This window comes from Mustela erminea, chromosome 12 (assembly GCF_009829155.1).
Source record: "Mustela erminea isolate mMusErm1 chromosome 12, mMusErm1.Pri, whole genome shotgun sequence".
In the NCBI taxonomy this organism is placed as follows: Eukaryota; Metazoa; Chordata; class Mammalia; order Carnivora; family Mustelidae; genus Mustela; species Mustela erminea.
Window position 1 is genome coordinate 54694243 of NC_045625.1, and position 24426 is coordinate 54718668.

Sequence of the window (24426 nt, forward strand, 5' to 3'; positions counted from 1 at the left end):
CCCGCCAGCTGGGCCGCGCCCCCTGATTGGCCGAAGCGCGCCCGCCGCCCCGCCGGCCGCAGGCGTCACGCAGCCCCGGCAGCCCCGGCCCCGCCGCCGCCACCTCCTCGCTGGCAGCCCCGGTCGGCGCAAGTGCGGCGCGCGCGGGGGGAGGGGGCGCGGCGGAGCGCGAGGCTGGCGTCGGGCCGCCGCCGGCCGGGCGGGATTAAGTTTCTCGGTCGTGCGTGAGTGTGTGCGTTTATCCCGAAGCTCCTCGCCGGGCCGTTACTTCAGCAGAGAAGAGGGCGAGCGGGAGCGAGGCGAGGCTCCCGAGTCCCCGGCGACCCCGGCTCCCCAGCCCTCCTCCCGCTCTGCGCTCCCGCCCGGGGCGGCAGCCGCTAGCCGGGTAAGCGGCGCCGAGGCCCGGGCTCTGGAGGCCGGAGCGCGCCCCCGCGCTCTGAGCGCGCGCCGGCCGGGAAGGTGCGCGGACGCTGGGGGCTCGGCGCGCGGGGCAGGCGGGCGGGCGGGCGGGGTGCGTTCGCCCCACCCCGCGCGGCCGGGCGGTACCGGGAAGCCGCTGCTCCTCCGGCTCTTTGAGAGGATGGAATCTGGAAGTTTCCATGCTACTTGCATGGCCACCGAGCGCTAGTCCCAGTCCTTTCGACACCCCCACCCCCCGCCCCTTTGCCCTTGCTTACTCTAAAGGGTTTAAAAGTTTTTTTTTCTTTCTCTTCACCCGGAGGGGCCTTGGGATGGTGCTGGGGAGAGGAACCGCGGGCCTGGCGCGCGGCCAGGCGCTCCGGGACTCAGGAGCCTGTTGCTCGCCGCTGGTGTGGCCGCGCCCCGGGCCGGACGCCCCCTCCACGGTTACGCGGTGCCGGGCGCATAGGTCGGGGGAGAAAGCTTCCCCGACTGGCGTCTCTAGCCTCGTCTGCCGGACCCCCAGCGCGCCGCTAATTGGTACCCGCCCCCATCCCCTGCGGCGCTTGTGCCCTTTCATCCGCTGTCCCCCATGGTGGGAGCAGTGGGCTCGAGCCACCCTCTTCAACTACCCCGCGCCAATGGGGCGTCTTTGTCTGCGATTCGCAGCCGGAGGATGCCGGATGTTCCTCGGGAAGCGCTGTTCGGGAGACGCTTTGTGTCTTGGGAGTTGTGTGTGTGTGTCGGGGGTGGTGATGGTGTAAATTTTTGCTTGCGTTCTTTGCAGAGGCACAAAGGCCGGGCTGTTCTTTACCGCAGATCACATGGAAATTCAAGCTGGGACTGCCTAACGTAGGAGGGGCCGGGCGACAGCCGGGGGTGGGGGGACGGGTGGACGCCGCTGCGCAGTGGCCAGGGCCGAGTCGGGGGCGGCTGGACGTCTCCATCGGTCTCCGCGGGTGGGGCTTGCAGAGCTTGCTCAGCTGGCGAAGAACCCGAGCGTGGGCGCTGCGTGTGGGGAGGAGGCGGGTGCGGGTGCGGGTGGCAGCTAGTGTTTCTTAGGTAGCATCAGATAAAAGGACCATGACTTCAGCCTAGAAAGAATACTCACCATGTTCGTTTGATGTCCGGAGGGGAAGAATCTGAGAAGGGTCTAGATGCTGTCGCCCAGCTTTGGTGGATAGCTGTAGTGTAAACATCCCTTTTGTGTTTCTGTAGACATTCCTCATTTAACAGAATTAAAAAAAAAACAAAACACGACTGAAAAACTAAGGAGGTGATGGTTTGCAGCTTGGGGATACATGCTGACTTTGGGTATATGTGATTAAAATGAACTTTTTTAAAGGGTTCAATCAACCGTATCTAATATACACTTTAGCACCTGGTAGAATTTAGGTAAACAGAAAACAACAATGACAACAAAACTTCAGTTTCCTAGGTCTGAGCTTCTTATACAATGTAAAGTTCTGGATGGATGCACCTGTGCCCTTGCCTGAAGGAGGGGATGAGAGGGTTTAGAGGGTGGTGGAGATAATCTTGTCTGGGATGCCCAGATTTCTTACTAGCTATTGAGTTATTTTATAAGTGGGCGGATCTATCTAGATGGGACTCTATCCTTGCTCAGTTCATTTAAGATCTTTGAAAGCGGAGGTCTCTGAACTTGAAGGCCATTGGCCAAATTGGCCAGAAGCAGCCTGTTTTTCCCTTAAACTGTAGGAGTTAGAAGTGGTTTGTACATTTTTATATGGTGAAAATGTCAAAAGAATATACCATGGCATGTGAAAATTATATGAAAATCAAATCTGTGTGCATAAATAAAGTTTTATTGGCACACAGTCACACTCATTCCTATTGTGTATGGCGGATTCTTACTGTCTTTGTTTGCTTCCACAATAGCAGTAGAAGAGTTGAGTGGTTGCATGGTTGAGACATGAATGTATAGCATCAAAGTATGGAATGTTACTCTCTTACTCTTTACAGAAAAACTTGCAAACCTAGAGCAGGCTTTGAAAGTATTGCTTAGGGTGCCTGGTTTTGATCCCAGGGTGGTGGAACCCAGCCTGGGGTCAGACCCTCTGCTCAGAGGGAGCTTGCTTCTCTTCCCCTCTCCCTGTGCCTCTGCGTACTTGTGTGCGCTCTCTCTCTTCCTCCCCTTTTCTCTCTCTCTCAAATAAATAACATTTTTTTTTTTAAAGTATTGGTTAAATGCCCCCTCCTGTGATGGGTGCTTTGTTTAATTTCATTGCCTTTCACTCTCTGTTTCTGGTGTCCCTGAACTGGCTGACTTTTCCCCAATAGGTAGACAAGTTAAGTTAATGTATTGGATTTTCTCATTTACAACTTTCACTCTCAAAAATATTTCTTAACCTTTTGGTATTTTTCTTTGTCAGAATCTAGGATTAAGTGGGTTTTCTGATTGGCAAAAATTACATGTTTAATTAAATTTAATATAGATAGCCAAATTTTAGGGTATTCTGCAGTGAGTTATAGTGACTTCTTGCCCTGTTACCTGAGTAGCTTTGAGAATTATGGTTTTATTTATTTAGGTAAAGAGCAACTGGGGTTAGGGGATGTCATGGATTCCTTTTTGCAGGGAAGTTACTGCTTGAGGCAAAGTTAGTTTGTGGGGGAGCTTGACTCTTAACCACTCCTCTTACTAAACCTTTGCTAAAACAAAAAAATGATGAAGTTTATTCTCAAATATTACTGAGATTGATCATATGTGTACATGCCTCTAGGATATGTTCCTTTTCTTTCTTTAGCTCCCATTGGTATGTCTTCTTTTCATTTCCCCTCTCATTTCTGGTTTTCTTTCTCACTTTATGACACTCCTTTTATCGCCTAAGCCTGTTGCTTGTGGCTCAGGCAGAGCAAGATGTCAGTCACAGTTTTTATGTGCTCCAAATTCCTATCACATATACACTGTCCTTCTTGACCCTTAAAGACTTCTTTGTATTTCAGATACCTTTTAAATGCACATATATCATGAAAGAGTGAAGGCTGTCCCCAGAGTTAACTCTATCTCTGCAAATGGGGGGTGCTCAGATTTGTGGAAATTCTTGAAATGTAATTTTGCTTTGATGCAAGCTTTTAGCCTTTAGCTGCTATGGTGTGGAGGCTCTCTGCTTTGCAAACGAAGTGGACCCAGTGCCTAGAATTAAGATTAAGGGACTTAGAAGTTGGCATGCAACAGTGAATTGCCAGGAAGATAACTGCCCTGAGTTAAAGGCAGATGCTTTTCTTCAGATTACTTCCCAAGTCTGACATCATAGATTTGACTCCCTTAGGTTGAATTGCAGGTTGGCTCCATTTTGTTTTTAGTGATACGTACAAAGTACTTTGTGAATTTCATAAAATGTCTTGCAGTAAAGTTGATTTATTGGACTGGAAATGTCCCCATATGCTGGAGCAAACAACATATCTGCCAGAGAAAATTCTATACTTGGAAGTAAAGAAGCAGAAAACTTCCTATGGAGTTCAGGACTGCTTGATGGAACATATGAATGATGATATATTTTATCATTATTATATTTCCCAAGCAGTTGTATGTGATTTTAAAATACATTTGGCCTAAAGTAGGAAATCGTTTGATATAGTTACATTGTTATGTGTATTACCAACCCCATATTTATAACAAGAAAGGTATTATTTTCTCTTGTGAAATAGTGTCATGTGTAAGAGGGCATCTATATAAACACAGTTGGGAAGTGATGGTTAGTATGGTAAAGTTGATATACTATGATTAAATAATTATAGTGGGGTTCTGTGTGGGCAAATAAGGAGATGAAGAACTACTTCTACTTAAATAATCTATTGCCTTCCTATGAAATATTTTCTGAGAAGATCTGAGGTAGTTGTTTGTTTAGTAGATAATAATAGATGGATTAGAGATATGTTGCATTGGTTTAAGCACTAGGGAGAACATGATATTGCTCTAGAAGCTTACTGTCGTGGTTGAAAAAAAGATAATCACACGAAGGAAAGAATAAGAAAGTCTTACACATAGTATAAGTTGTACAATTTCAAAGAAGTTAGAGATCAACATAGGATTGCTTGCTGGCAATTTGTAGATGGCCATCTTCTCCCTGTGTCTCCCAGTTCTATTGGACTATGGGAGTCCCAGTGATCTCATTTAACCCTAATTATCTCTTTAAAGACCCTGTCTCCAAATACAGGTATAGGGGTTAGGACCTTAACCTATATATTTTGGGGAGGTAAGGAGGAGGACACAATTCAGCCCATAACAAGGTTCTTAAAGACCTAGGTAGAGAACTTGAAGCATGAACTGGTGTGGGGTAAGGGAGGGAGGTCATGTAGGAAGCTTTTGTGTTAGTCCAAGCATTATTGTGGTAATTTGATGTTTGGGAAGAAAGAGAAACTGCTGTTTGAGGAAAAAGATTCTTTATTTTTGGCCTGAAGCCTCTTGTTTTCTTTTCCTGGTTTTCACTGAGAAACCGGACCTTGCTTTTTATGGACAGAGCGTTATGTTAGTTTTCCTTTTTAAGTGTTTCATAAGTGCATTAATTTTTAAAGCTATTTCCTCTATTTAAAAATTCAGTAAAACATTAAATTTGGAAATGTTAATGTTTGTAAACATTTCGTGACACTTCTGGAATCTGATTAAAACAGCAAAGCTATTCTTTAAATTACATTGACCAGAAAACTGTATAAACTTTGCATGTTTTGTGGGCAAGTAGTTCACGTAATCATTTTTTTCCCCATAAATTTCTTCTTTTTAGAAAAAATTAAGGTTAAATAAGTAATTTATATTGTATCTATAACAAAAATTTCTTTAGGTGTTCAGATTAGATGAGTTAGAGAAATGTTTGTGCAGTTTTTCCAACTATGGCCTGCTGAGTTAAAAAAAAAAAGTAAATTGAAACTTAAATTTTTGATTATTTTTTCTTGTTTGTGGTGGTTAAATTTGTTGAGTGTAGGGAATTCTGATTTTTATTCTTCTTTTAGTTTTATTTATGCCTTAGAAAACAATATCCATTGTTATTTTCTTGTAAAGAATTCTATCTTCAGCTCTAAGGTGCTATAAATAAATGCATGAGGGGAAAGTGAAAAAGGAAACTTAGAAGAAAAACAGAGACATTAGCTACAGAAAATTAGGAAAAACCTATTTAGGTGTGTTGATAATTTAGTGTTGATAATTTGAGTATGTTTTGGGATACATTACCATTTATTATTTATATTTTAAAACTACATGGTAAAATACAAAAGATAGTTATTTCCTTACTAACTTGTTTATTAATAAAAGTAACACATTTTTTTTAAAATATGGAAGAGGTGGACAAGTGCAAAGAAGCAAAAAACATGCCTTTGAGTCACTCACCCATATATCGTCCCCCTCATAATACATATGAATAAATAGCACTGTGGATCAATAGATTTCACTGATTGCTCTTTTTCTCAGTGAAGACAATATGATCTGAGATTATTAAACATCCATATGTAGATACCATTTCTGTGAACCAATGTCTGTTGACTCTTGAGGAGACGTAATATGGCTAACTATAACGTGGCACCAAGGACGCCAGTGGAGAATCAATTATTTAATTTTGATCTCTGCTTGAAAGTTAATGTTACACAGTCCTACAGTTAATTTTGGAATAACTTCACATTATGTAATTGGTTGGCACCTATCATGCCTTGCTTTGGGGAACTGGCTGTAGAAAATGGTCATGGGAATCTCTCATTCTGTGCTCTTAAGACTTCACAGACCCAACAAAACTGTGATGACAGAATCCGAAAGATTAAAGGTTATTCTGTGGTTTAAAAGGATCCCCCCGATCTTGACAAGGTATGCCCAGCTTCCCTTAACTTTACCAGGCCCCTTCACTGGTCCTGTTTCTCTAAGTTTGTTGTTGCTGTGTAAAGTTCGTGAAGCTCTAGATTAGGTGTTCCCCTTCTTCACTATCCCCATTCTTCCAAGGATAGTTCATTTTAATAAGTTAGGCATGAAGTCTGCCTCTGGGCAGCATTTATTTCCTTCTTACTGTAGGACTGGAGGAGCCTCAACTGTAGGACTTAGTGGAGTTTTGTGTGCCCCACCCCCTTTCCCACCACATTGGTGTCTTTCCTGGAAGTAGTAAACATAGTCACTCTATTACCTTTTAGAAAAACACAACATGAGAATGCCTTTTTGTTCTGATAGAATCTGCTGAATGTATATATTATATTAGGTTAAATCACAGGGTATTTTTAGATGTTTTATGGCTGTAGGAAAATCAAAGAAGCAGCAGCTCAGAGGCCAGGAATATTGATCCCTGACCTGCTCTGTGAAGTTCAGTGAACATCTTTTAGGTGTTAAACTAAGGACTTTCAGACCCCACCCTTTTCTCAGGAAGGAGAGAGGGATCATTTATTTTATTGATGTGTAATTTATAATTGACATACGATTAACTGCATATATTGAAAGTACACAGTTTGTTGAATGGTTACATAGTTGTAACTATTCCCATTATCAAGATAGTAAACATTTTCATCACCCTTAAAAGTTTCCTAATGACCATTTGTGATACTTTCCTGTCTCCCCTACCTACCCATCTCCTGTTTCCAAGGAACCACTGATCTTTCTGTCAGGACAGACTAATTTGTGTTCTCTAGGCTTTTAAATAAATGAAATCATACGGGATTATTCTCTCATTTTTATCTGACTTCTTTTACTCTATATTTTGGGACTCATCTATGTTGCTTCTATTCATAGTTTAATATTATTTATTTCTGAGTGCTAATTCATTGGACTGAATGAATATACCATTCAGAGGTTTTTGTTTGTTTTTTTGCTTTTTTTTTCAGTAGTTTAGAATTCTCTTGCATTTTGGCCATTGTCTTGTATTTGTTCTCAGTTTCAACTTGGTTTTGACTTTGGTGTAAAACCTTATGTAAGGGTTACTTGAAGTTTTAAAATATGTAAATCATATATAATTTTTTTAAAAAACTAAAAAATGTGAAATAGAGATTTAAAGCTTCCTAATCTTTAAAGATGTCAGATGATTATGTAAAAACCAAACCAACCAAACAAACAAAAAAATGGTTATGTGAGTGTTGAGGCTTTCTGTAAATTTTTGTATCCTACCTTGTGAAGTCAGTATTGAGCTCACAGCTTTAAGACTGCTTGGCTAATTCTCTTACTTGCATATTTTTTATAGTTTTTGATAGATTTGTATGTCACTTCTTGTAACAAATTTATGTGATAATCATATAGTAAATATGATAATTAAGTTGTAATTTGATGCCTGAATTTCCAAATAATTGCCATTCAGGATCTGTTACACCTAAGATGGTCAGACATAAAAAGAATTGGAGAAAAGATGATCATCATGTTGTGAAAACACGTTTTTGTGGGCTTCACTCAGATATTTTGGGCCAGACACTTAGGTGATTGTCTCTACTTTCTAATGACTTAATTGAAATTAAGTGGCAAAAATAAAAAAGATCAAAAACCAACCCAAACAACATCAGTTAAGGCAGATGCGGTCTCTGGATTATTACAAAAGTAAAAGTTGGTATATAATCTTAATATTAGCAGTTAGTCTTTTGATTACCATGGTAAAATCAGTTAGTGAATGTAGTTAAGTTGTAGAAGAGTTAATTAAGAAGCAAATAGTCATGTTTATTGAAAGAAAATAAGACCTCTTAAAATGTTTTCAGAGAGAAAATGCCAGTTGTCAGAGATGGCCCTAGTGAGTCCTATGGAATTAATGTGGTAACTAAGTAGTGTAGCCTATTACAATTATCTGTGAATTAGTAATTAGGGAATTGAATTGGTCTGTGTTTATTTATCTTATATGGCTAAGGTTCATGTTTGGATAGGTTCATAAGAATTTGGATTCCTTTATATAATTTCCCCTTGTCTATACTACTTGGAATCTTGCCAGCAAGATGTAAATTGTCATCTGTTTTGCTTACTTTCCTCTGTGTATTCTCAGGAACATAGACTATCACTGACTGACAAGCTTATCTGATGATTTAGACAGGGATATCTCTTGGCGGTCAGAGGAGTACAAGGTTCTCTCTCGCAGTTCTTTAGTACAGATTATGTAAAACATTGCTTTTATAATTGTGAACAAATTTTATTTTCTTCTTGAGTGTATGCATATTCAATTAACAGCAGATCCAAAGGTGAATTTGTTTTGGTTTAGTATGGAGATGAATAAGAGAGGATCATGGCTGATTTTATATATATTTTAGATATATTCTTCTCCCTATATATAGACTTTATTTCATCTTGGCTTTGATTATGCAGGGATTTTTAATTTACTTTATAGATGATTGTTTGTTGTCTAGCTAAGATATTTTGATTTCAGGGCCCCTGGCTAGCTTAGTGGTAGAGCATATGACTCTTGATCTCATGGTTGTGAGTTTGAGCCCCACATTGTGTGTGGAGTCTATTAAAAGAAAAAAAAGGTATTTTGATCTCTCTGGTTTTGATTTCACCTTATCAAGGTTGTCTTCCATAAGTACTCTGTTTTCACATTGGTCTAGGAACCAAAATGATGTCAAATTAAGCTTTATTTGGTATCAGTATCAGAAATAACATTGCCTAGAATGTTGGCTGTAGTGGGTGCATTATGAATATGGTACTTAGAGAGATCAAGCATGAAGGATAAGTCAGTCTGTCCTTCCTTCCTTTCTTCCTTCCTTCTTACACCCTCTTTGCACCCTCAAGGGATTTACTTCTTGATTTTTAGCCCTAAAATAACTCTTATGTATTGCATTATATTTTAAAATGTTCATGCTCTCCAGGGTTCCAACTTCGTTTCTCCCTTCTCGGCAGTCCATACGTTCTTTCTGATTAATCTCCTTTCTTTATTTTCAGCACACCTAGATGCCGGTGATTGCCTACTCTTAGGTGCTTCACGTTCTTTTGTCCTCAGATGCGCAGATGCAGTTGATTCCTTCTTTCAGCAGGTTATTTGGTGAGTGCCTTATCTGACCCAGCCACTATTTCTGGTTCTGGGGACTTAGCCCTGGGAGAAAAAGGGACCATTACTATCACCAAACAAAATAAAACAACAAAAATCCCTACCCCCATGGAACTTAAATTTTAATATTTCCTATTTTCTAGAAACATTTCAAACTGGATATGTTCACAAGGAATGCATTTTTACCCATGCCTCTAAAGACAGAAGACATCTTTCTGCTCTTTAAGCTGACAATGTCCCAATATTTCTTAGTTTCCCACATTAGAACCATTGAAAGTCAACTCCATTGGTGTTACTCACTCATTCTGCTTGCCCCTAGCACGCATCTAGAGGTCATTGAATTTTTTAGATTCCCTCTGATGAATGTGTGTATATTTCTTTGTTTTCCTGGTATCTGCCTTAATCTTGGCTTATATTATTTTTCAATTGGCTTGCTTCAACAGCCTAACATCTGATTACACTATCATAGTTCTTTCTCTTTTTCATGAATTATTTACCCTATTACCAAGATCATTTCTCCAGAAAAGGAATTTCAGTTGCCGCCTGTCCCCCCGACCCATTCCACATGCACTGCTATGCGAGCAGTACAAGCGTCTGAGTAGGCCAGAGCCTTGGCTTTCCTGGCTACTGTTTAGTTTGGTAGCACAGTGCTATAGGATCCCTGTTGTTTAAATTCTCTGGTTTCTTTATGATGACATTTCCTTAGCAGATGTCCTTCCCTCAGCAAGACATGACTTTCCCGTTCCTGGCTGTCTCCCATACACTCCTAGGTTGTGTGTCCTTAGGGACAATTCTCATGTCACACCTCCCAATTCTTTCTGATGCATGCTGACAGCACTGGATTTCTCTGTTCTCTCATAGAATTAAGAATATCACATTGCAGTGTAATAATTTAACTGTTTTCCACTAAGTTGAGAGCTCGAAAGTTAGTTACCTGTCCATATTCAGCTCTACCATATGCTTCAGTGATAGAGGTAGATACAGACTTTGGGGAACCTAAAATTTGTAGAATTTGCTATGGGCCTCTTAAATAAAAAAAAGTAACAAAACTATGAATACAAAATTAGATGTGAAAGTGCCTATTGATTTGAGTGAGAATAGAAGGATCCTGGGCAAGTATTTAATGCTAAATCTGCTTAGGGGAATATAAGTGTGCAGTTAAAACTTGCTGAATACAATGCTATGTATTTATATAGTCTTTTTTTGCTATTGATTTTCTTAAAATTAGGAAACATTGTGGGTTCGCCATTCTGATGCTAATACTGCTGTTAATACTGCCTAATGCTCCCACAGCACTTTCACTTTCTACATACTTAACACATACTTTATCTTACGAATTTTGACAACTGAAAGTGACTCAGACTTAATGATCTTTACTGTGTTTGTCTGCTTAGTGGGTGACAAAGATAGAGTTGAAAGTCTTCCTTTGAGATCAGATTTCATTTTGGTGGGGGAAATGACTCAGTTCTTCCTTTGCTTCTATGATCCCAGTAAACACCCTGCTCTGGGCGCCTGGGTGGCTCATTTGGTTAACCAACTGCCTTCGGCTCAGGTCATGATCCTGGAGTCTGGGATCAAGTACCGCATTGGGAATCCCTACTCAGCGGGGAGTCTGCTTCTTCCTCTGACCTCTCCCCTCTCTCTCTCATTCTCATTCTCTCTTTCTGTCTCTCAAATAAATAAATAAAATCTTTAAAACAAAAACAAAAAACATCCTGCTCTACCTCTTCTTAGGCTGGTGAAGGTTCAGAACATTTCTGAAAGTTTTGTAAGTGATCTTGCTGCCCCTCCTTCTTTTCTATCTCTTTTCCATTTCAGCTTCCTCACCGCATTATTTTTTCTTCCTTTCCTGCTCTGTGTGTTTATCTGTGTCTTGCCATACATCAAACCAGCTCTCTCCCTCTGTGTTTTCTGGTAGATAACACAATACTCTTTTAACTGTCAGTTCTTTGACTAAGCTGACTTCTAAGACTTTGCAACATTTGGATTCATTTCTACTCCTTTGAAGTATTGTAGGGGGTGATTTTGGGTATTCAGTAGCACAAAAAGTGCATATAGTTTTCAGCAATGGGAAGATAAATGTCCTAAAAGCTATATACTTTCTTTACTGCACTTTGCAAGTCCCAATTCAGAAATGATCAGTTTTCATTTGTGTTGAGGATTTACTCATTTAATAAACTTGATTAATCTGATGGCAAATTGGAAATAGCAAAATGGAGAGATTGATGTCCAGACACTATTAGAAGACAAAATACCAATAGTAATAGTTCTTGGTATGCTTAATATTTGTGGGTGTTTTGCATGTTATTGTTAATGCTCACTTTATAATAGCAGCTCAGGATCTCACAATTAGTAAAATTTGTTTGTTTGTTTTTAAAGTGAGCTTTATGAGATAGTCTAGGAACTCTAAAAGATATGTTCCTGGGGCTATGTAATCTGAAGGTAAATAACTATTTTCTTACCTGTAATAGTAGTATTAGAGCACAGAGCTATGTAGCAGAAAGGTCTTGGTTTTGCTATCAGTCAGAAATGGGTTGACTTTAAGTAATAACTCTATTGCTGACAAGCTTTGTAATGTGGGGGGAAACACTTTATCTTTTTGATCCTCAATTTTCTTATTTAAAAATGTGTGTATCTAATACGAATCTCTTGGCAGGATTAAAGGAAAGGCATATGTGTGAAGTGTATATGCTCTATTTAAGAAGACAAGGATATAGGAAAGCTATTTCATAAATGGTTTAATTTCATACAGTGAAAATATGCTAGTTCATTGCCTAAAAAAAGTCACTCATGGAGACTATTTAAGTCCATGGAAGAATTACTGTTATAGTAGATGCAGTGACAATCAATTCTTATACGCAGTTTTATTACTACTTTCACTGAATAGCATTTTTTAAAGCCCCAAATAACAAATTATTGCTTTAATTTGTCAATTACAATGAAGCTTAGATTTTAGACATCAGTGGTGAATATGTTTGGAAACTTTGTCTCTTGAAGGGAATATTTGATGGTCAATTTATATCTGAGGAATAAAGTTGATTTTTTTTTTTAATCAGCAAAATGGCATGGAAAATTAAATAGTTTGTTACTCAGGGAATCTAGTAACAGGCATCAATCTGATTGAATAAGGCTTTTAAGCCTGTTATTTCTTCCTTCTTCTCTGTCACCAAATCCTCTTGTAGCTGAATTAGATTACTTTTGGCTGATACTTTCAGATAGTTGTTAATGTTTTATTACATAGACTTTTAAGTACCCCCACATAATAATGGCTATAGAAATATGATTGCTTAATAAAAGTCTGAGTTATGTGACCTTGAGGAAGTTAGTAATCTCTTTGACCTTCTATTTCCACATCCATAAAAATGTAGTGTTAGCAAGTTATGTTATAGGAAGAGTAAAAACTCACGAAATTTTCTTACATCTTCAAATAAGATATTTGAAATTATAAAGCATTAATAGTTGCAGGAAATGGATTGATTTCTTCTTGCAGCTAAATTTGAGGTTTTGAATTGCTCCTTGAAAAGAATGCATAAATGGGCTCAGAGAAAGCATGATCTTTCACCAGCCCTTCTCAGTACACACATGATACTTCTTTGTGCAAGGAGCTGGCAAGCAAACCAACATGGGGGTGCAGACTACTGGTCACCGGAGCATTGGGGAGAAAAGCAGCCACATTAAGTATCACTGCAATATACTATTCTCTTCCCAGAGGATTTCCTATCAGAAACTTGAGCCTGCTCTTTTCTGAGTGAAGTTTGTAATCTTTATCTCTATTCCTATCGAAATTCAGCCAAGGGAATTCTGGAGGGCCACAAACTGAATTTAGGAGGCACTGATTGATGGGGAGGGATACAAATATCTAATTATGTATAGTACTTAAAGCTCTGTAACAGCCAAGTAGACAATATGATAGATGACAGTCCTCATAATTTTTATAGAAAAGATTCCAAAACAGAAGAAACAATTAGGAACAATAATGGGGAAATGGCAGAAGTAGAGTTATTTGAAAAGTTTGGAAAAGCCCTAGAAAGTGGATCTTGGGTGAAGGGCATGAACTTGAAGTAGTTGGCTGGGGAGATAAGTGGAAACAGCAACAAGGTTATAATATTCTGTGTGTCCTGTTGTGTCTGCCCTCCCCACCCCCCGTTTCCACCATTTGTATGTATTGAAAAGGTTGTTTGTATACTGTTCTTCAGGGCTTTACTCTGAGGAATTGTTCAGTCACAGTTGACAAAGCCACGTATTGTCCTGCCTCAGTATCATCATTGAAATCTCACAAACTCAATGAAAGTCCTGTCTCTGAGAGGGCAGCTGAGAAATGACAGATATCTCCTGTACGGTCACCTCCTCCTCTAGTTGATAAGTCCTAACAGCAGCTGCTGGCCATGTTTCAGGGTCCGTGGGGATGCTTTGCATATCCATGGTATTTCTAAACACCAAGGATACAGTTTGCCTCAGGGCCACTGGAGAGTTGCCTCATTCTAGGCAGGCAAAAGGGCAAGAGGCAGGAGCCTGAAGTTATTTCTCTGGAGAATTTATTGCCAGCATAGGAGTTGCACCTGAGAATTCTGTGGCACTAAGTTAATCCTTCTGTGCATTTTTGGTTTCCCTCAAGAAAATTACATGATTGGAGTGAGTGCTTATGGGCAGCAGCTTCCTCTGGAGTCTGATGCCAACCCATTGTTGTTCCCCTGCAAGGGCAGCCCTTGGAGGAATCCTGCTGCCTGGTTCTATCCAAGAAATATGCTGGCCTGTTGCATCTTGGTCCTTAACACTGAAAATGTGGTAGCAAACAGTGGCAAACTGCCCAGCAATCTAAATTCCTCTGAGTTTAGCTAGGGAACAAGAGAACAGAAGCAGCTAAATGTGCATTTTCGGAAGCATCTGAATCTTTTCCCTGAGTCCCCGTGTTTGGTGTGAGTTAACAATTTGGGAGGAGGGCTCCTGTCATTACAGGGATGTATTAAGAGAGAACATTATGGGTGGAAAATATGTAAAAAAGGGCACCCAGAGAGAAGGTATTGTGGAGTCCATTGTGTGTGTGTGTGTGTGTGTGTGTGTGTGTTGGTTGTTTTTTTAAAACCTTATGTGGGAGGGTAAGGAGAAAGGAAGTAAATTTAATACAGTAGACTGCAAGCAGAATTGATTTATCTAATATATTTAAAAAGAAAGTTCAGCCTTTCAGATAATCAGTTGAGTAATAGGTAACAGCCTAAGGTTCTCATCCCAGACACACTGGTGATTTGTTATGTAACCACACCTCCGTGAGCTTTAGTGTGTCTGTGAGCTGCATGTTTTTTGTTGTTCCTTTTAACAATAACATTTATTTCATACCTGAGCGTGAGCAATAAATAGGAGAGATTAACTTAAAAGTGTCACAAAATATAATTTAAGTGTGTAATTCTGGAAGTGGTTATGAATCTGGTAAGCCTCTTTATCAAATAAGTATCTCTGTGCTTTAGGGAATCTGCAGTTAAGGATAAAACACACATACTTTTTGAAAGGATAGTGAACCCTCTACCTCTGGCCAACAGTCTTGAAAATAAAAGGGAGTAGCTTTCAATACAAAAATAAGTTCAATGAACATGTTTGTTAGTATAAATATATTATTGTGTAAGTATACCAATAATATTCCAACTTCTGCATTTTATGTATTTTCCTTTTTTAAAAACAATTTCTTTGGAGATTTTATTTATATGACACAGAGAGAGGGCGAGCGAGCACAAGTAGGCAGAGTGGAAGACAGAGGAAGAGGGAGACGCAGACTCTCTGCTGGACAGAGAGCCCAATTCGGGGTTTAATCCCAGGACCCTGGGATCATGACCTGAGCTGAAGCCAGACACTTAACCAACTGAGTCACTCAGGTACCCCTGTATTTTCCTGCAGGTTTCTTTTCCTTATTAGGAAATTACTATGCAAGGGAATGAGATATTATTTTCACCAAAACTTGTTTAGAGTATGTGGATTTGTGGTCAGAGTAATGAATTTGATTTATATATGTCTACATAATTGTGGATTAATTTGCCATTTCTTCATTTGTAGTATTAGGTTAGATGTATTATGTGATTATTCATTATATTGAATTGTCATTTGAATATGTATGAAAGATAAATACATTTTCTCTTAATTGAAGCATTTATATTTGTGTGCACTTTCTTGGGTTCACCCATCTTTTCCCAATGTGGGGACTTTGGTCTCTATTGTATATACTTTCAGAAGTAGAACAGCTACAGTCATCCATCACTTCCTGCCCTGCTGTTCTCTCTCTCACACAGAGTTGGCTAATCCAGAGCGATAAGCTTTTGCTTCTAAGGCTCTTACCTAAAACTGCTTGGTGAAACTAGCAGCTGAGTAGCCATCAGGAAATCTGAATAAAGCTTTGTTTTTAAAATGAAAATTCCTTATGAGATATTAATTTTTGAAGAAATGTTTTTATAATATTTTATTTCCTTTTGCTGCAGTTAAATAATCTAGCTGGAATCAGTTATTTTTCTGGCAACATTTATCAGTGGCAAATTTTTTTTTTCCAAGTAACTTCGTAGTTTGAGGTGAAATTTTTTTTCCCCTGAGGAAGAATGGTAGGATTTCAAAAACATTGTGAATTATGAAGAAGGAAATAATCATCTCTAGTTCTATCCTGCATAATTAGACATTAATATTTTCACATGTTTACTGCCATCTATTATTTTTCTAATTTTTATTAGAAAAAATTTCAAATGTACATTTTACAATGTATATATTAAAATAAATTATTATTATAGAGAATCCTCATGTATCCATCATTCAGTTTTAACAGCCTTTTGTTCATGGCCAGTCCTGTTGTTTCTGCCCTCTTCCCAAAGCAAATCTTAAACATTTCACCATTTTATCCATAAATATTTCAACCCATTTACTTTTTGCATATGTACTTTAAAAACATTCTAAAAGTTACAGTTTCCTTAAGAAAAAATGGAGAAAGCTTAAGCTCCCTTTAGATCCCTCTCTGATCTGAGACTACCATTTTCATCTGTCTGAAAGTAACTACTATCTGTAATTGATTTCAAGAATGTGTCTTTTTAATTCATTGTTGGATATGATGAAAATATGTGTATATATATTTATATGTAAGGATATATTGTTATTTTATAATACAGGTAAACAATATCAAACTATTCTGCCACTCTCTGCATTTTTGAAATGTGGACTGTAAATTTATTCTTAATAAGTGAGTCTAACCCATTCATATTTATTGTGACCACAGATGTTTGGATTTATTTTTTCCTTTTTTCTTTTTTTCTCCGTTCCTAGCCTCTTTTAGATTGCTTCTTTTTTCCTAGTTTATAAACTATAGGTTCCATTTCTGTTTTTTTTTTTTTTTAAGTGTTACTTTAAATTTTAAATGTGTATATTTGTCTTGTTTTTCTAGTGGAGTTTGAAATGGAAGTGTTTCTATTCTCCTATGACTGTAATTTGTTAGCTAGAAATATTTTAATTATTTATAAATGTTTTTCAGAGTTACTGTGGTTTCACCGATAGAATGAAACCTTGTCAATTAGATTTCACTTGCCTTTTCAATAGCAGATTTCTTTTGTTTGGTTGGAACCTAGTGGTTTTCTTGGGCTTTGATTGAAACTGAATACTTCATAGTATTTTATTCACCTGCCATAGTAGCTGCTTCCCCATGCTTTGTGTTTCTGATGTAACTATCCCTCCTGTAAGGTTCTTAGTTATTTCAGTGTTCTTATTAAACTTACCTTTGCCTGTAAGCTGCCTCAGATCTTTATTCAAACTAGAGTGTCCAAATGAAATAGTTAAAGAAGCCAAGGGTATTTCTATAGCAGAATGCTTGAAGGGATTGGTTTATGTGGGTTGTGGTAGTGTGGTGTTATACCCAAGCAGGCTGTGATAGAATGGAATAAAGAGCTTCCTACAAATTATCTCTGCCAAAATGGAGTTCACTGTAAGAATGGATGTCAGTGACTGTGTGTCTTCGGGACCAGTTATTCTGTTTACCTCTCATTGGCGGTGATGGATCTCCCCAAGAGGAAGACCTGCTGCTCTTGTAATGTCACCTGTGTTCTGTCTCTCTCATCTGATTTGTTCTGTAGTCTCATAAATCAGACTTGTGCCTTATCTTAGCCTTTCATCCTTTACTTATCTTCCTCTTATCTTTGGTTTATTCTCTAGTGTTTCTCTTCTTTAGTTCCCAAGAGACAGAGTGTAGCCTTGTTCTAGCTTTCCGGTCAGCACTTAGATTGTCTTCCTTTGACTGAGAAGCCTAACCCTTGTTCTCCTGGTTATGGTTGGAAAAGAATGAGACAGCATAGTGTTTAGTAGCACATTCTTTGGAGCAGGGCAGTGGGAAGATTGAAATCTGTATTAGTTAGTTTAGTCTACCATAACATATACCACAGATTGGGTGTCTTAAACAACAGAAATTTAATTCCTCATAGTTTTAGAGGCTCGAAAATCCAACATCAAGGTCTAGCAGGGTTTGATTTCTGATGAAAACTCTCTTCCTGGCTTATCTGTGGTCACTATCTCACTGTGCCTTACGTGGCTTTTCTTTGGTACTTGCATGTGGAAGGAGGAGGGAGGAAGGGATAGATAGTTGTTCCTCTCCTTATAAGACCATCAGTCCTACTGGATGAGGACCATTCCCTTGTGACCTCATTCAACCTTAAGTACATCCTAAAAGCCCTGTCTCCAAATACAATGTTTTTGAAAATGCCTCTTACCTGGCCTTCTTATTTCCAGTTTCTTTTGTTTTTATAGGTCTTCTACACCATTACCAGACTGATGTTTCTAAAACAAAGTTTGACCATGTCACACTACCCCAAAATAAACTTCAAAATTAAATGTCCAAACTCTTTAAGAATGGTATACAGGGCCCTCAGTAATTTAGCCTGTAAACACATCTCTAGCTTTATCACTTCTGACTCTTCTCTTTTCCTGCCCCAATCCAGGAATAAGAAGTGCTCAGAAGGAGCCGTGTGCTTTTGCCTCCACATGGGGAGCGCTCATCATTCCCACTGTGACTCTAACCTGTTCTTTAGGACACTGTGCAGGGGTCTTTGCCTCCAGGAAGCTTTCCCTTTCTCTTTAATTTGAGTTTGGTGCTCTGCTTCTGTCATTTGTGTTTTTAAATGTCTGCTTACTTGCTTTTTTCTTCTGTTTCCTTGGCCCATGAGTTCCCAGACTGTTTCTTCATTTTTCTAATTCTACCACCCAACAACATGCCAGTCATGTAGGTGCCCCCTGTATTGCTGAATCAGTAACTAACAAAATTTGGTTCTTTTCTCACCCTCTGGCCCCCTTAGCATTTTTTACTTTGGACAGGTAATTTTTCTTTCTGTTTTATAAAAGGACAAAACCATCAGTTGGTATTTCAAGTATGTTGGAAAGGTAAGTTTATTTGATACTTAATTTTCTGTCATTCTGGGGAACAGAAAAGAATTAAGAAATTCTATTATTGTTGAAAGGATTCAGAAAGATTCATAAATATGAGCTTGAAAATAATTTTGTTCATGAATACTTTTTGATCAAGCCTATAGAAATGAAGGAGAAGTTCAAAAGAACGGATACTAAGAAGAAGTGGAGTGGCTTCTTTTGGATGAGTGCACTAACATTGGTGGATAGTGAACATTTCCCTAGAATGTGACTTATGATTAGAAATGTAAGTTTTACTCTCATTGCCAATTTATGTTATGACAAACTACCTGCAAATGACTATAGCCTTGCATTTATCTAACTTCAGGTAGTGCTGCAGCAGCTGTGAATGAGACAGATGCTAAATTTAAATGCAGTAAATAGGGGCACTTGGGTGGCTCAGTTAGTTACATGTCTGCCTTTGGCTCAGGTCATGATCCTGGGGTCCTGAGATCTAGCCCTGCATTGGACTGTCTGCTCAGCAGGGAGCCTGCTTCTCCCTCTCCTTCTGCTTACCGCTCCACCTACTCATGCTCTCACTCTGTCAAATAAATAAAGTCTTAAAAAAATGCAATAAATGGATGCTGAGTGATGACCAGCCACAAAGCATTGCAGCAAACTCACTTAATAAAGGTATATCTCTTGGGGTGCCTGGGTGGCCCAGTCGTTAAGTGTCTGCCTTTGGCTCAGGTCATGATCCCAGAGTCCTGGGGATGGAGCCCCGCATCCGGCTCCCTGCTCGGCGGGAAGTCTGCTTTTCTCTTGCCCATTCCCCCTGCTTGTATTTCCTCTCTTGCTGTGTCTCTCTCTCTCCCTCTCTAAAATAAATAAATTAAAAAAAAAAAAAAGGGGGTACCTCTTTTTGGCCATAGCCACTTTTTTCTGGATCTCTCTTGAGGCAAGGAAAACAAAAGCAAAAGAAAACTATTGAGGCTTCAACAAAATAAAGAGCTTCTGCACAATGAAGGAAACAACAAATAAAAAGGCAACCTGTGGAATGGGAAGACATTTGTAAATGACATCTGATAAAAGGGTTAGTATTCAAAATATATAAAGAACTTATAGAACTCAGTACCCAGAAAACAAAGAATCCAACTAAAAATGGGCAGAACATAGGAACAGACATTTCTTTGAAGAAAACATCCAGATGCCCAAAAGACACATGAAAAGATGTTCATCATCACTCCCCATCAGGGAAATGCAGTTCAAAACTATAATGAGATATAATCTCACACCTGTCAGAATGGCTCAAATCAACAACACAAGAAATAACAGGTGTTGGCGATGATGTGGAGAAAACACTTGTGTGTGATTGGTGGGAATGCAAACTGTGCAGCCAGCCACTGCAGAAAACGATATGGAGTCTCCTCAGAAAGTTAAAAATAGAACAACTTTATGATCCAACAATGGCAGTACTGGGTATTTACCCAAAGAATAAAAAACAAAAACAAAACAACACTGATTCTAAAGGGATACATCCACCCGGCTGTTTTTAATAGCATTGTTTATAGTCGCCAAGGCATGGAAACAGCACAAGTGTCTGTGGATTGATGAATGGATAAAAAAGATATGGTATCTATATACAATGGATTATTTTTCATCCATAAAACAATGAAATCTTGGCATTTGCAATGGCACGGATGGAGCTAGAGAGTATAATGCTGAGTGAGATAAGTCATAGAGAAATAAATATCTATGCTTTCACTCATGTGGAATTTAAGAAACAGAACAAGGGGGCAAAGGGGGAAAAAAGACAAATCAAGGAACACACTCTTAATTATAGAGAATGAACTAATGGTTCACAAAGGGGTAGAGGTCAGGGATGGGTTAATAAATGATGGCAATTAAGGAGTACCCATGTCCTGGGTGATATGTGGAATTGTGGAATCACTAGATTGTATACCTGAAACTAATATAACACTGTATATTAACTGGAATTAAAATAAAAACTAAACAAAACCCACAAAAACTAAACTTGTACTTCTTTTACAGTTAGAGTTAAGATAACTAGAAAATTTTATGCATTTGGGACAGTTTCTCTTTCTGTGTTATTTTTAGCAGAAAACATATTTTTACTTGCTAGTTGCCATATAATCTGCATTGGACAGAATGATCTGTTTTATGTTTGAAGCACTGATTCTTTACTACTACAATCTGTGCCCACACATTCCCAGTACAACTTGTTGAAAAGTACGATTAGTCAACTAATCAGTTCCTGTTTCTAAATAAAACCAGATTTGACTTGATTTTTATCCCCTCCTGAAACTTCAGTTATCACCTAGTTGTTGGACAGTCATTTGGTCACAGCTAAAATCTTTAGAGCTTTGCAAAGGACATGGAAACTCTGTCATTATTAATGACATTAATGTTGTTAATGCTCTGCAAGAAGCATAAAGGCCTTAAATTTTAAATGATTTTTAAAATTTGATTTTTTCCCTAAGGTAATATATATATACATAAGTAGGGTTGCCATATAAAATAATGGATGCCTGGTTGAATTTGAAATTCAGATAATCAGCAAATTAGTGTTTAGTTATAAGTATGTCCCAAGAATTGTACAAGATGTGCTTATACTAAAAAATTAATTCATTTTCCTGTATTTTTATTTGCTAAGTTTCCTATATTTCCTGTTTTTCTATTTGCTAATAGAAAATTTCTGTATTTCCATTTGTTAAGTATTCCTGTTTCCTGTATTTCTATTTGCTAAGTATGGCATGTCATGATCTCAGGATCCTGGGATTGAGCCCCACATGAGGAACCTGCTTCGTCCTCTCCCTCTTTTCCATTCCTCATACTTGGTACTCTCTCTCTCCCTCTGTCAGATAGATAGATAAATAAATAAATAAATTCTAAGAAAGTTAAAAAAAAAAAAAAAGCAAAAAAAAAACCCAAAAGAAATACAGTGCAGAATAAGTTTCTCTTAGTATCCCATAGCCCCCCCCCCACACACACTATTACTGTCTTTGGAAAACTTACAGAAATAGTCTGTTCTTTTACAAATGTACATATTAATTCATTTGCACAAACATTTCCCTTCCCTTTTATACAGATACTAGCAACTTAACACATTGTCTTACACAGTCTTTTTTCTTTATTCAACAATGTATGTCCACTATATGATTTTTGCAGTATAATATGGAAAATGTGTGTGATAGAGTGAGTGTGGGCTTTGAATTCAGGCAGAGTTGGATTCAACTCTATGTTCTCTGCTTACTAGCTGTGTGACCTTGAGTAAGACCTGAGTCTCTCCCTTCATCTGTTGCCTTCTCAGGAAGGTAGAGTAATATGCAAGGCAGTGGAGGATAATGTGAAGAGCATGCAGGTCAGGGTCCCTGGTCCCAGGATGTCGTGCACAGCCTGCCCTTGCCCAGGACTGTAGTGCTTCATAGGCACTGAGGTCCCCGAGCCACCTACGGTGTACAACCTGTAGTTCTGAGTGTCACGGCTGCTCTAATAGCTTCAGTTATACCCACATAGTACGTGTCTAAGGCAGAATTACATGGACAGTAACAAGATGGGTCTAGTGTACAGTAGCTAATTTTTGATGCTATTTGAATATGCCTGTTTCCACTGTGTTGAGGGATTTAGCACCTTGAAATATTGCAGCCTTTTTTTTTTTTTAATGTACTTTGAATATTACTGTAAGGAGGCTTATTTTTCTTGGAGATTTTTCTTCAGATCTTGGGTGATTTATTTAAACATATGAGCATTATATAAATGGTGACTATTACTGATCTTAACCTACCCATAATTTCTAAAATACTTAGTTCTGAGTTGTTGATAGCTTTGTATGGATTGTTGGTTGTGTTAAGTTGTCTGTACCTGTCCATTTCAGACGTCATGCACTTTGGTCCGTTTGTTTCTCTGGTTTCTCCTTGTGAAGTGTAAACTCAGCACAGTTTTGAACTTGGAAGAGGAAGGCGAAGAGTAAGGTGAATCTTCCTCCTGTTGAGAGGCAGCATATTGTAGAAGTTAATAGGAGCCAAACTGCCTGGGTCCACATCTGGCTCCATCATGTACTGGTGGTATGACCTTGGGCAAGTTGCTTCCTCTTTCAGTGCCTCAGTTTCCTTGTTTATAAAGTAAGTGGCTTGTGTAAAGATTAAAGGCCTTAGTTTGATAACATAAGTTTCAAGCAGTGCACAAGATGTGGTGGCTGTTGTATGTTTGCTGTTACCACCCTTGCTTCTGCCCCAGCATTAGTGTTGTTCACATCTCATTTCCTCTCTTTACTGTCCCTCTGACTCATCATCTTCACTAGCTACCCTGAATTGTCCAGAACAGCCTTCAGAACTTGGCATTTTTTGGGATTTATTGGAATTTCTTTACATCTTACCCATTGGCCATGACCCACAGTTATCACCCAGGTACCCTTCGGTTTCCACACAGTATTGAGGGGGTTGAAGAGGGAAGGTTGATGGTGGGATGAGAAGGAGAATTCATGCAGTTCAACGCGTGTGGACTCTATCTCCCCATATCAAAATGTCTGTGGTTACAGATGAGTTTCTTTGTAGTTAGAGCTGAATCCTTAGGATGGGGTATAGGGCATGGAAAGGAACAGGTTTTGTTGTTGTTGTTGTTGTTGTTTAAGATTTTTATTTTCATTTATTTGACAGAGATCACAAGTAGGCAGAGAGGCAGGCAGAGAGAGAGAGAGGAGGAAGCAGGCTCCCCGCTGAGCAGAGAGCCCGATGCGGGGCTCGATCCCAGGACCCTGAGATCATTACCTGAGCCGAAGGCAGAGGCTTTAACCCACTGAGCCACCCAGGCGTCCTTGTTGTTGTTTTTAACCTCTTATCTCTTTGTCATGGCTACTAATTATAAAATCTGGAAAAACTAAAAAAAAAGAAAAATTTATTTTACGGACATCAGAGCAGAGAAGAGAAACTGTGAAACTTTTTTTTTTTTTTTTTTAATTCTGAAATCTAGAGGAATGGAGCTGTCATCTGGGAGCTAATGTCTGACTTGCTGTTGAGTGGAGCTTAAAAAAAAAAACCAAAACAAACAAAAACAAAAGCACTATGATAAGAGATTCTCTGGGGAAAAGAAAAGAAAAGTAATTCTCTTTCCACATAACCAACTTGTAGATGAACTTTGGGATGACAGTGTTTTTCTCAGTGGGGAACTGCTTACTCTGTACTTTGTCTGCAGACTCCTCGTAAATCAGTGGGTTTCTAAATCAATGGGCTACCTCCCCCTCCAAGTCATGAATACTGTTTGTCTTTCCAAGTTAATTTTTCAAAGGGGGAGGAAGATAGAGCTGACTTTATTGCGCCTAGCCAGTACTGATGTGTTTGATACAAAGTTTGATACTCAGACTTTGAGTATCATTCATTTGTAATTAGAGTTTTCTAGTTCTGGAGAGACAGTGATTCCACAGGGCATTGCAGCTGGTAAGGGGCCAGTGGAAATGTTGCCACAGGTGATCACACTCCCTCAAGTCTTGCTCTTCTGTTGCTAGCGGTCTTCCTCCTAGGCATGTATCAGTTATTGGCCTTCCTTTTATTGGTGTATCCTTTCTTTGATTTGTTAACAACTGTCAGGAGTTAGTAAGTTTTTGAGAGGGGGGAACCCAATAGTATGCTATCTTATGAAGTATCCCATGGCAATAAGACTAAAAATATGACTAGTTTATTTTAAAGATTTCCCTGTATTTTTTCCCATGAAATCACACAATGCCTGACAT

General features: G+C 39.0%; 1 protein-coding gene across 6 annotated transcripts in view; it reads left to right on the forward strand.

Moving 5' to 3' along the window:
- Positions 1-278: 278 nt before the first annotated feature.
- The window catches only part of MPDZ (multiple PDZ domain crumbs cell polarity complex component), a 160073-nt gene continuing 135925 nt past the window's right edge, over positions 279-24426 (forward strand). For 4 of the 6 annotated variants that reach the window (XM_032306254.1, XM_032306257.1, XM_032306259.1 and 1 more), the window contains exons 1-2: positions 279-385; positions 9227-9326. The gene's annotated coding sequence lies outside the window, so the exon portion shown is untranslated. Of the gene's footprint in view, positions 386-437; positions 460-9226; positions 9327-24426 lie in introns of those variants that run through there. The other 2 variants (XM_032306255.1, XM_032306256.1) reach the window with 2 other exon arrangements.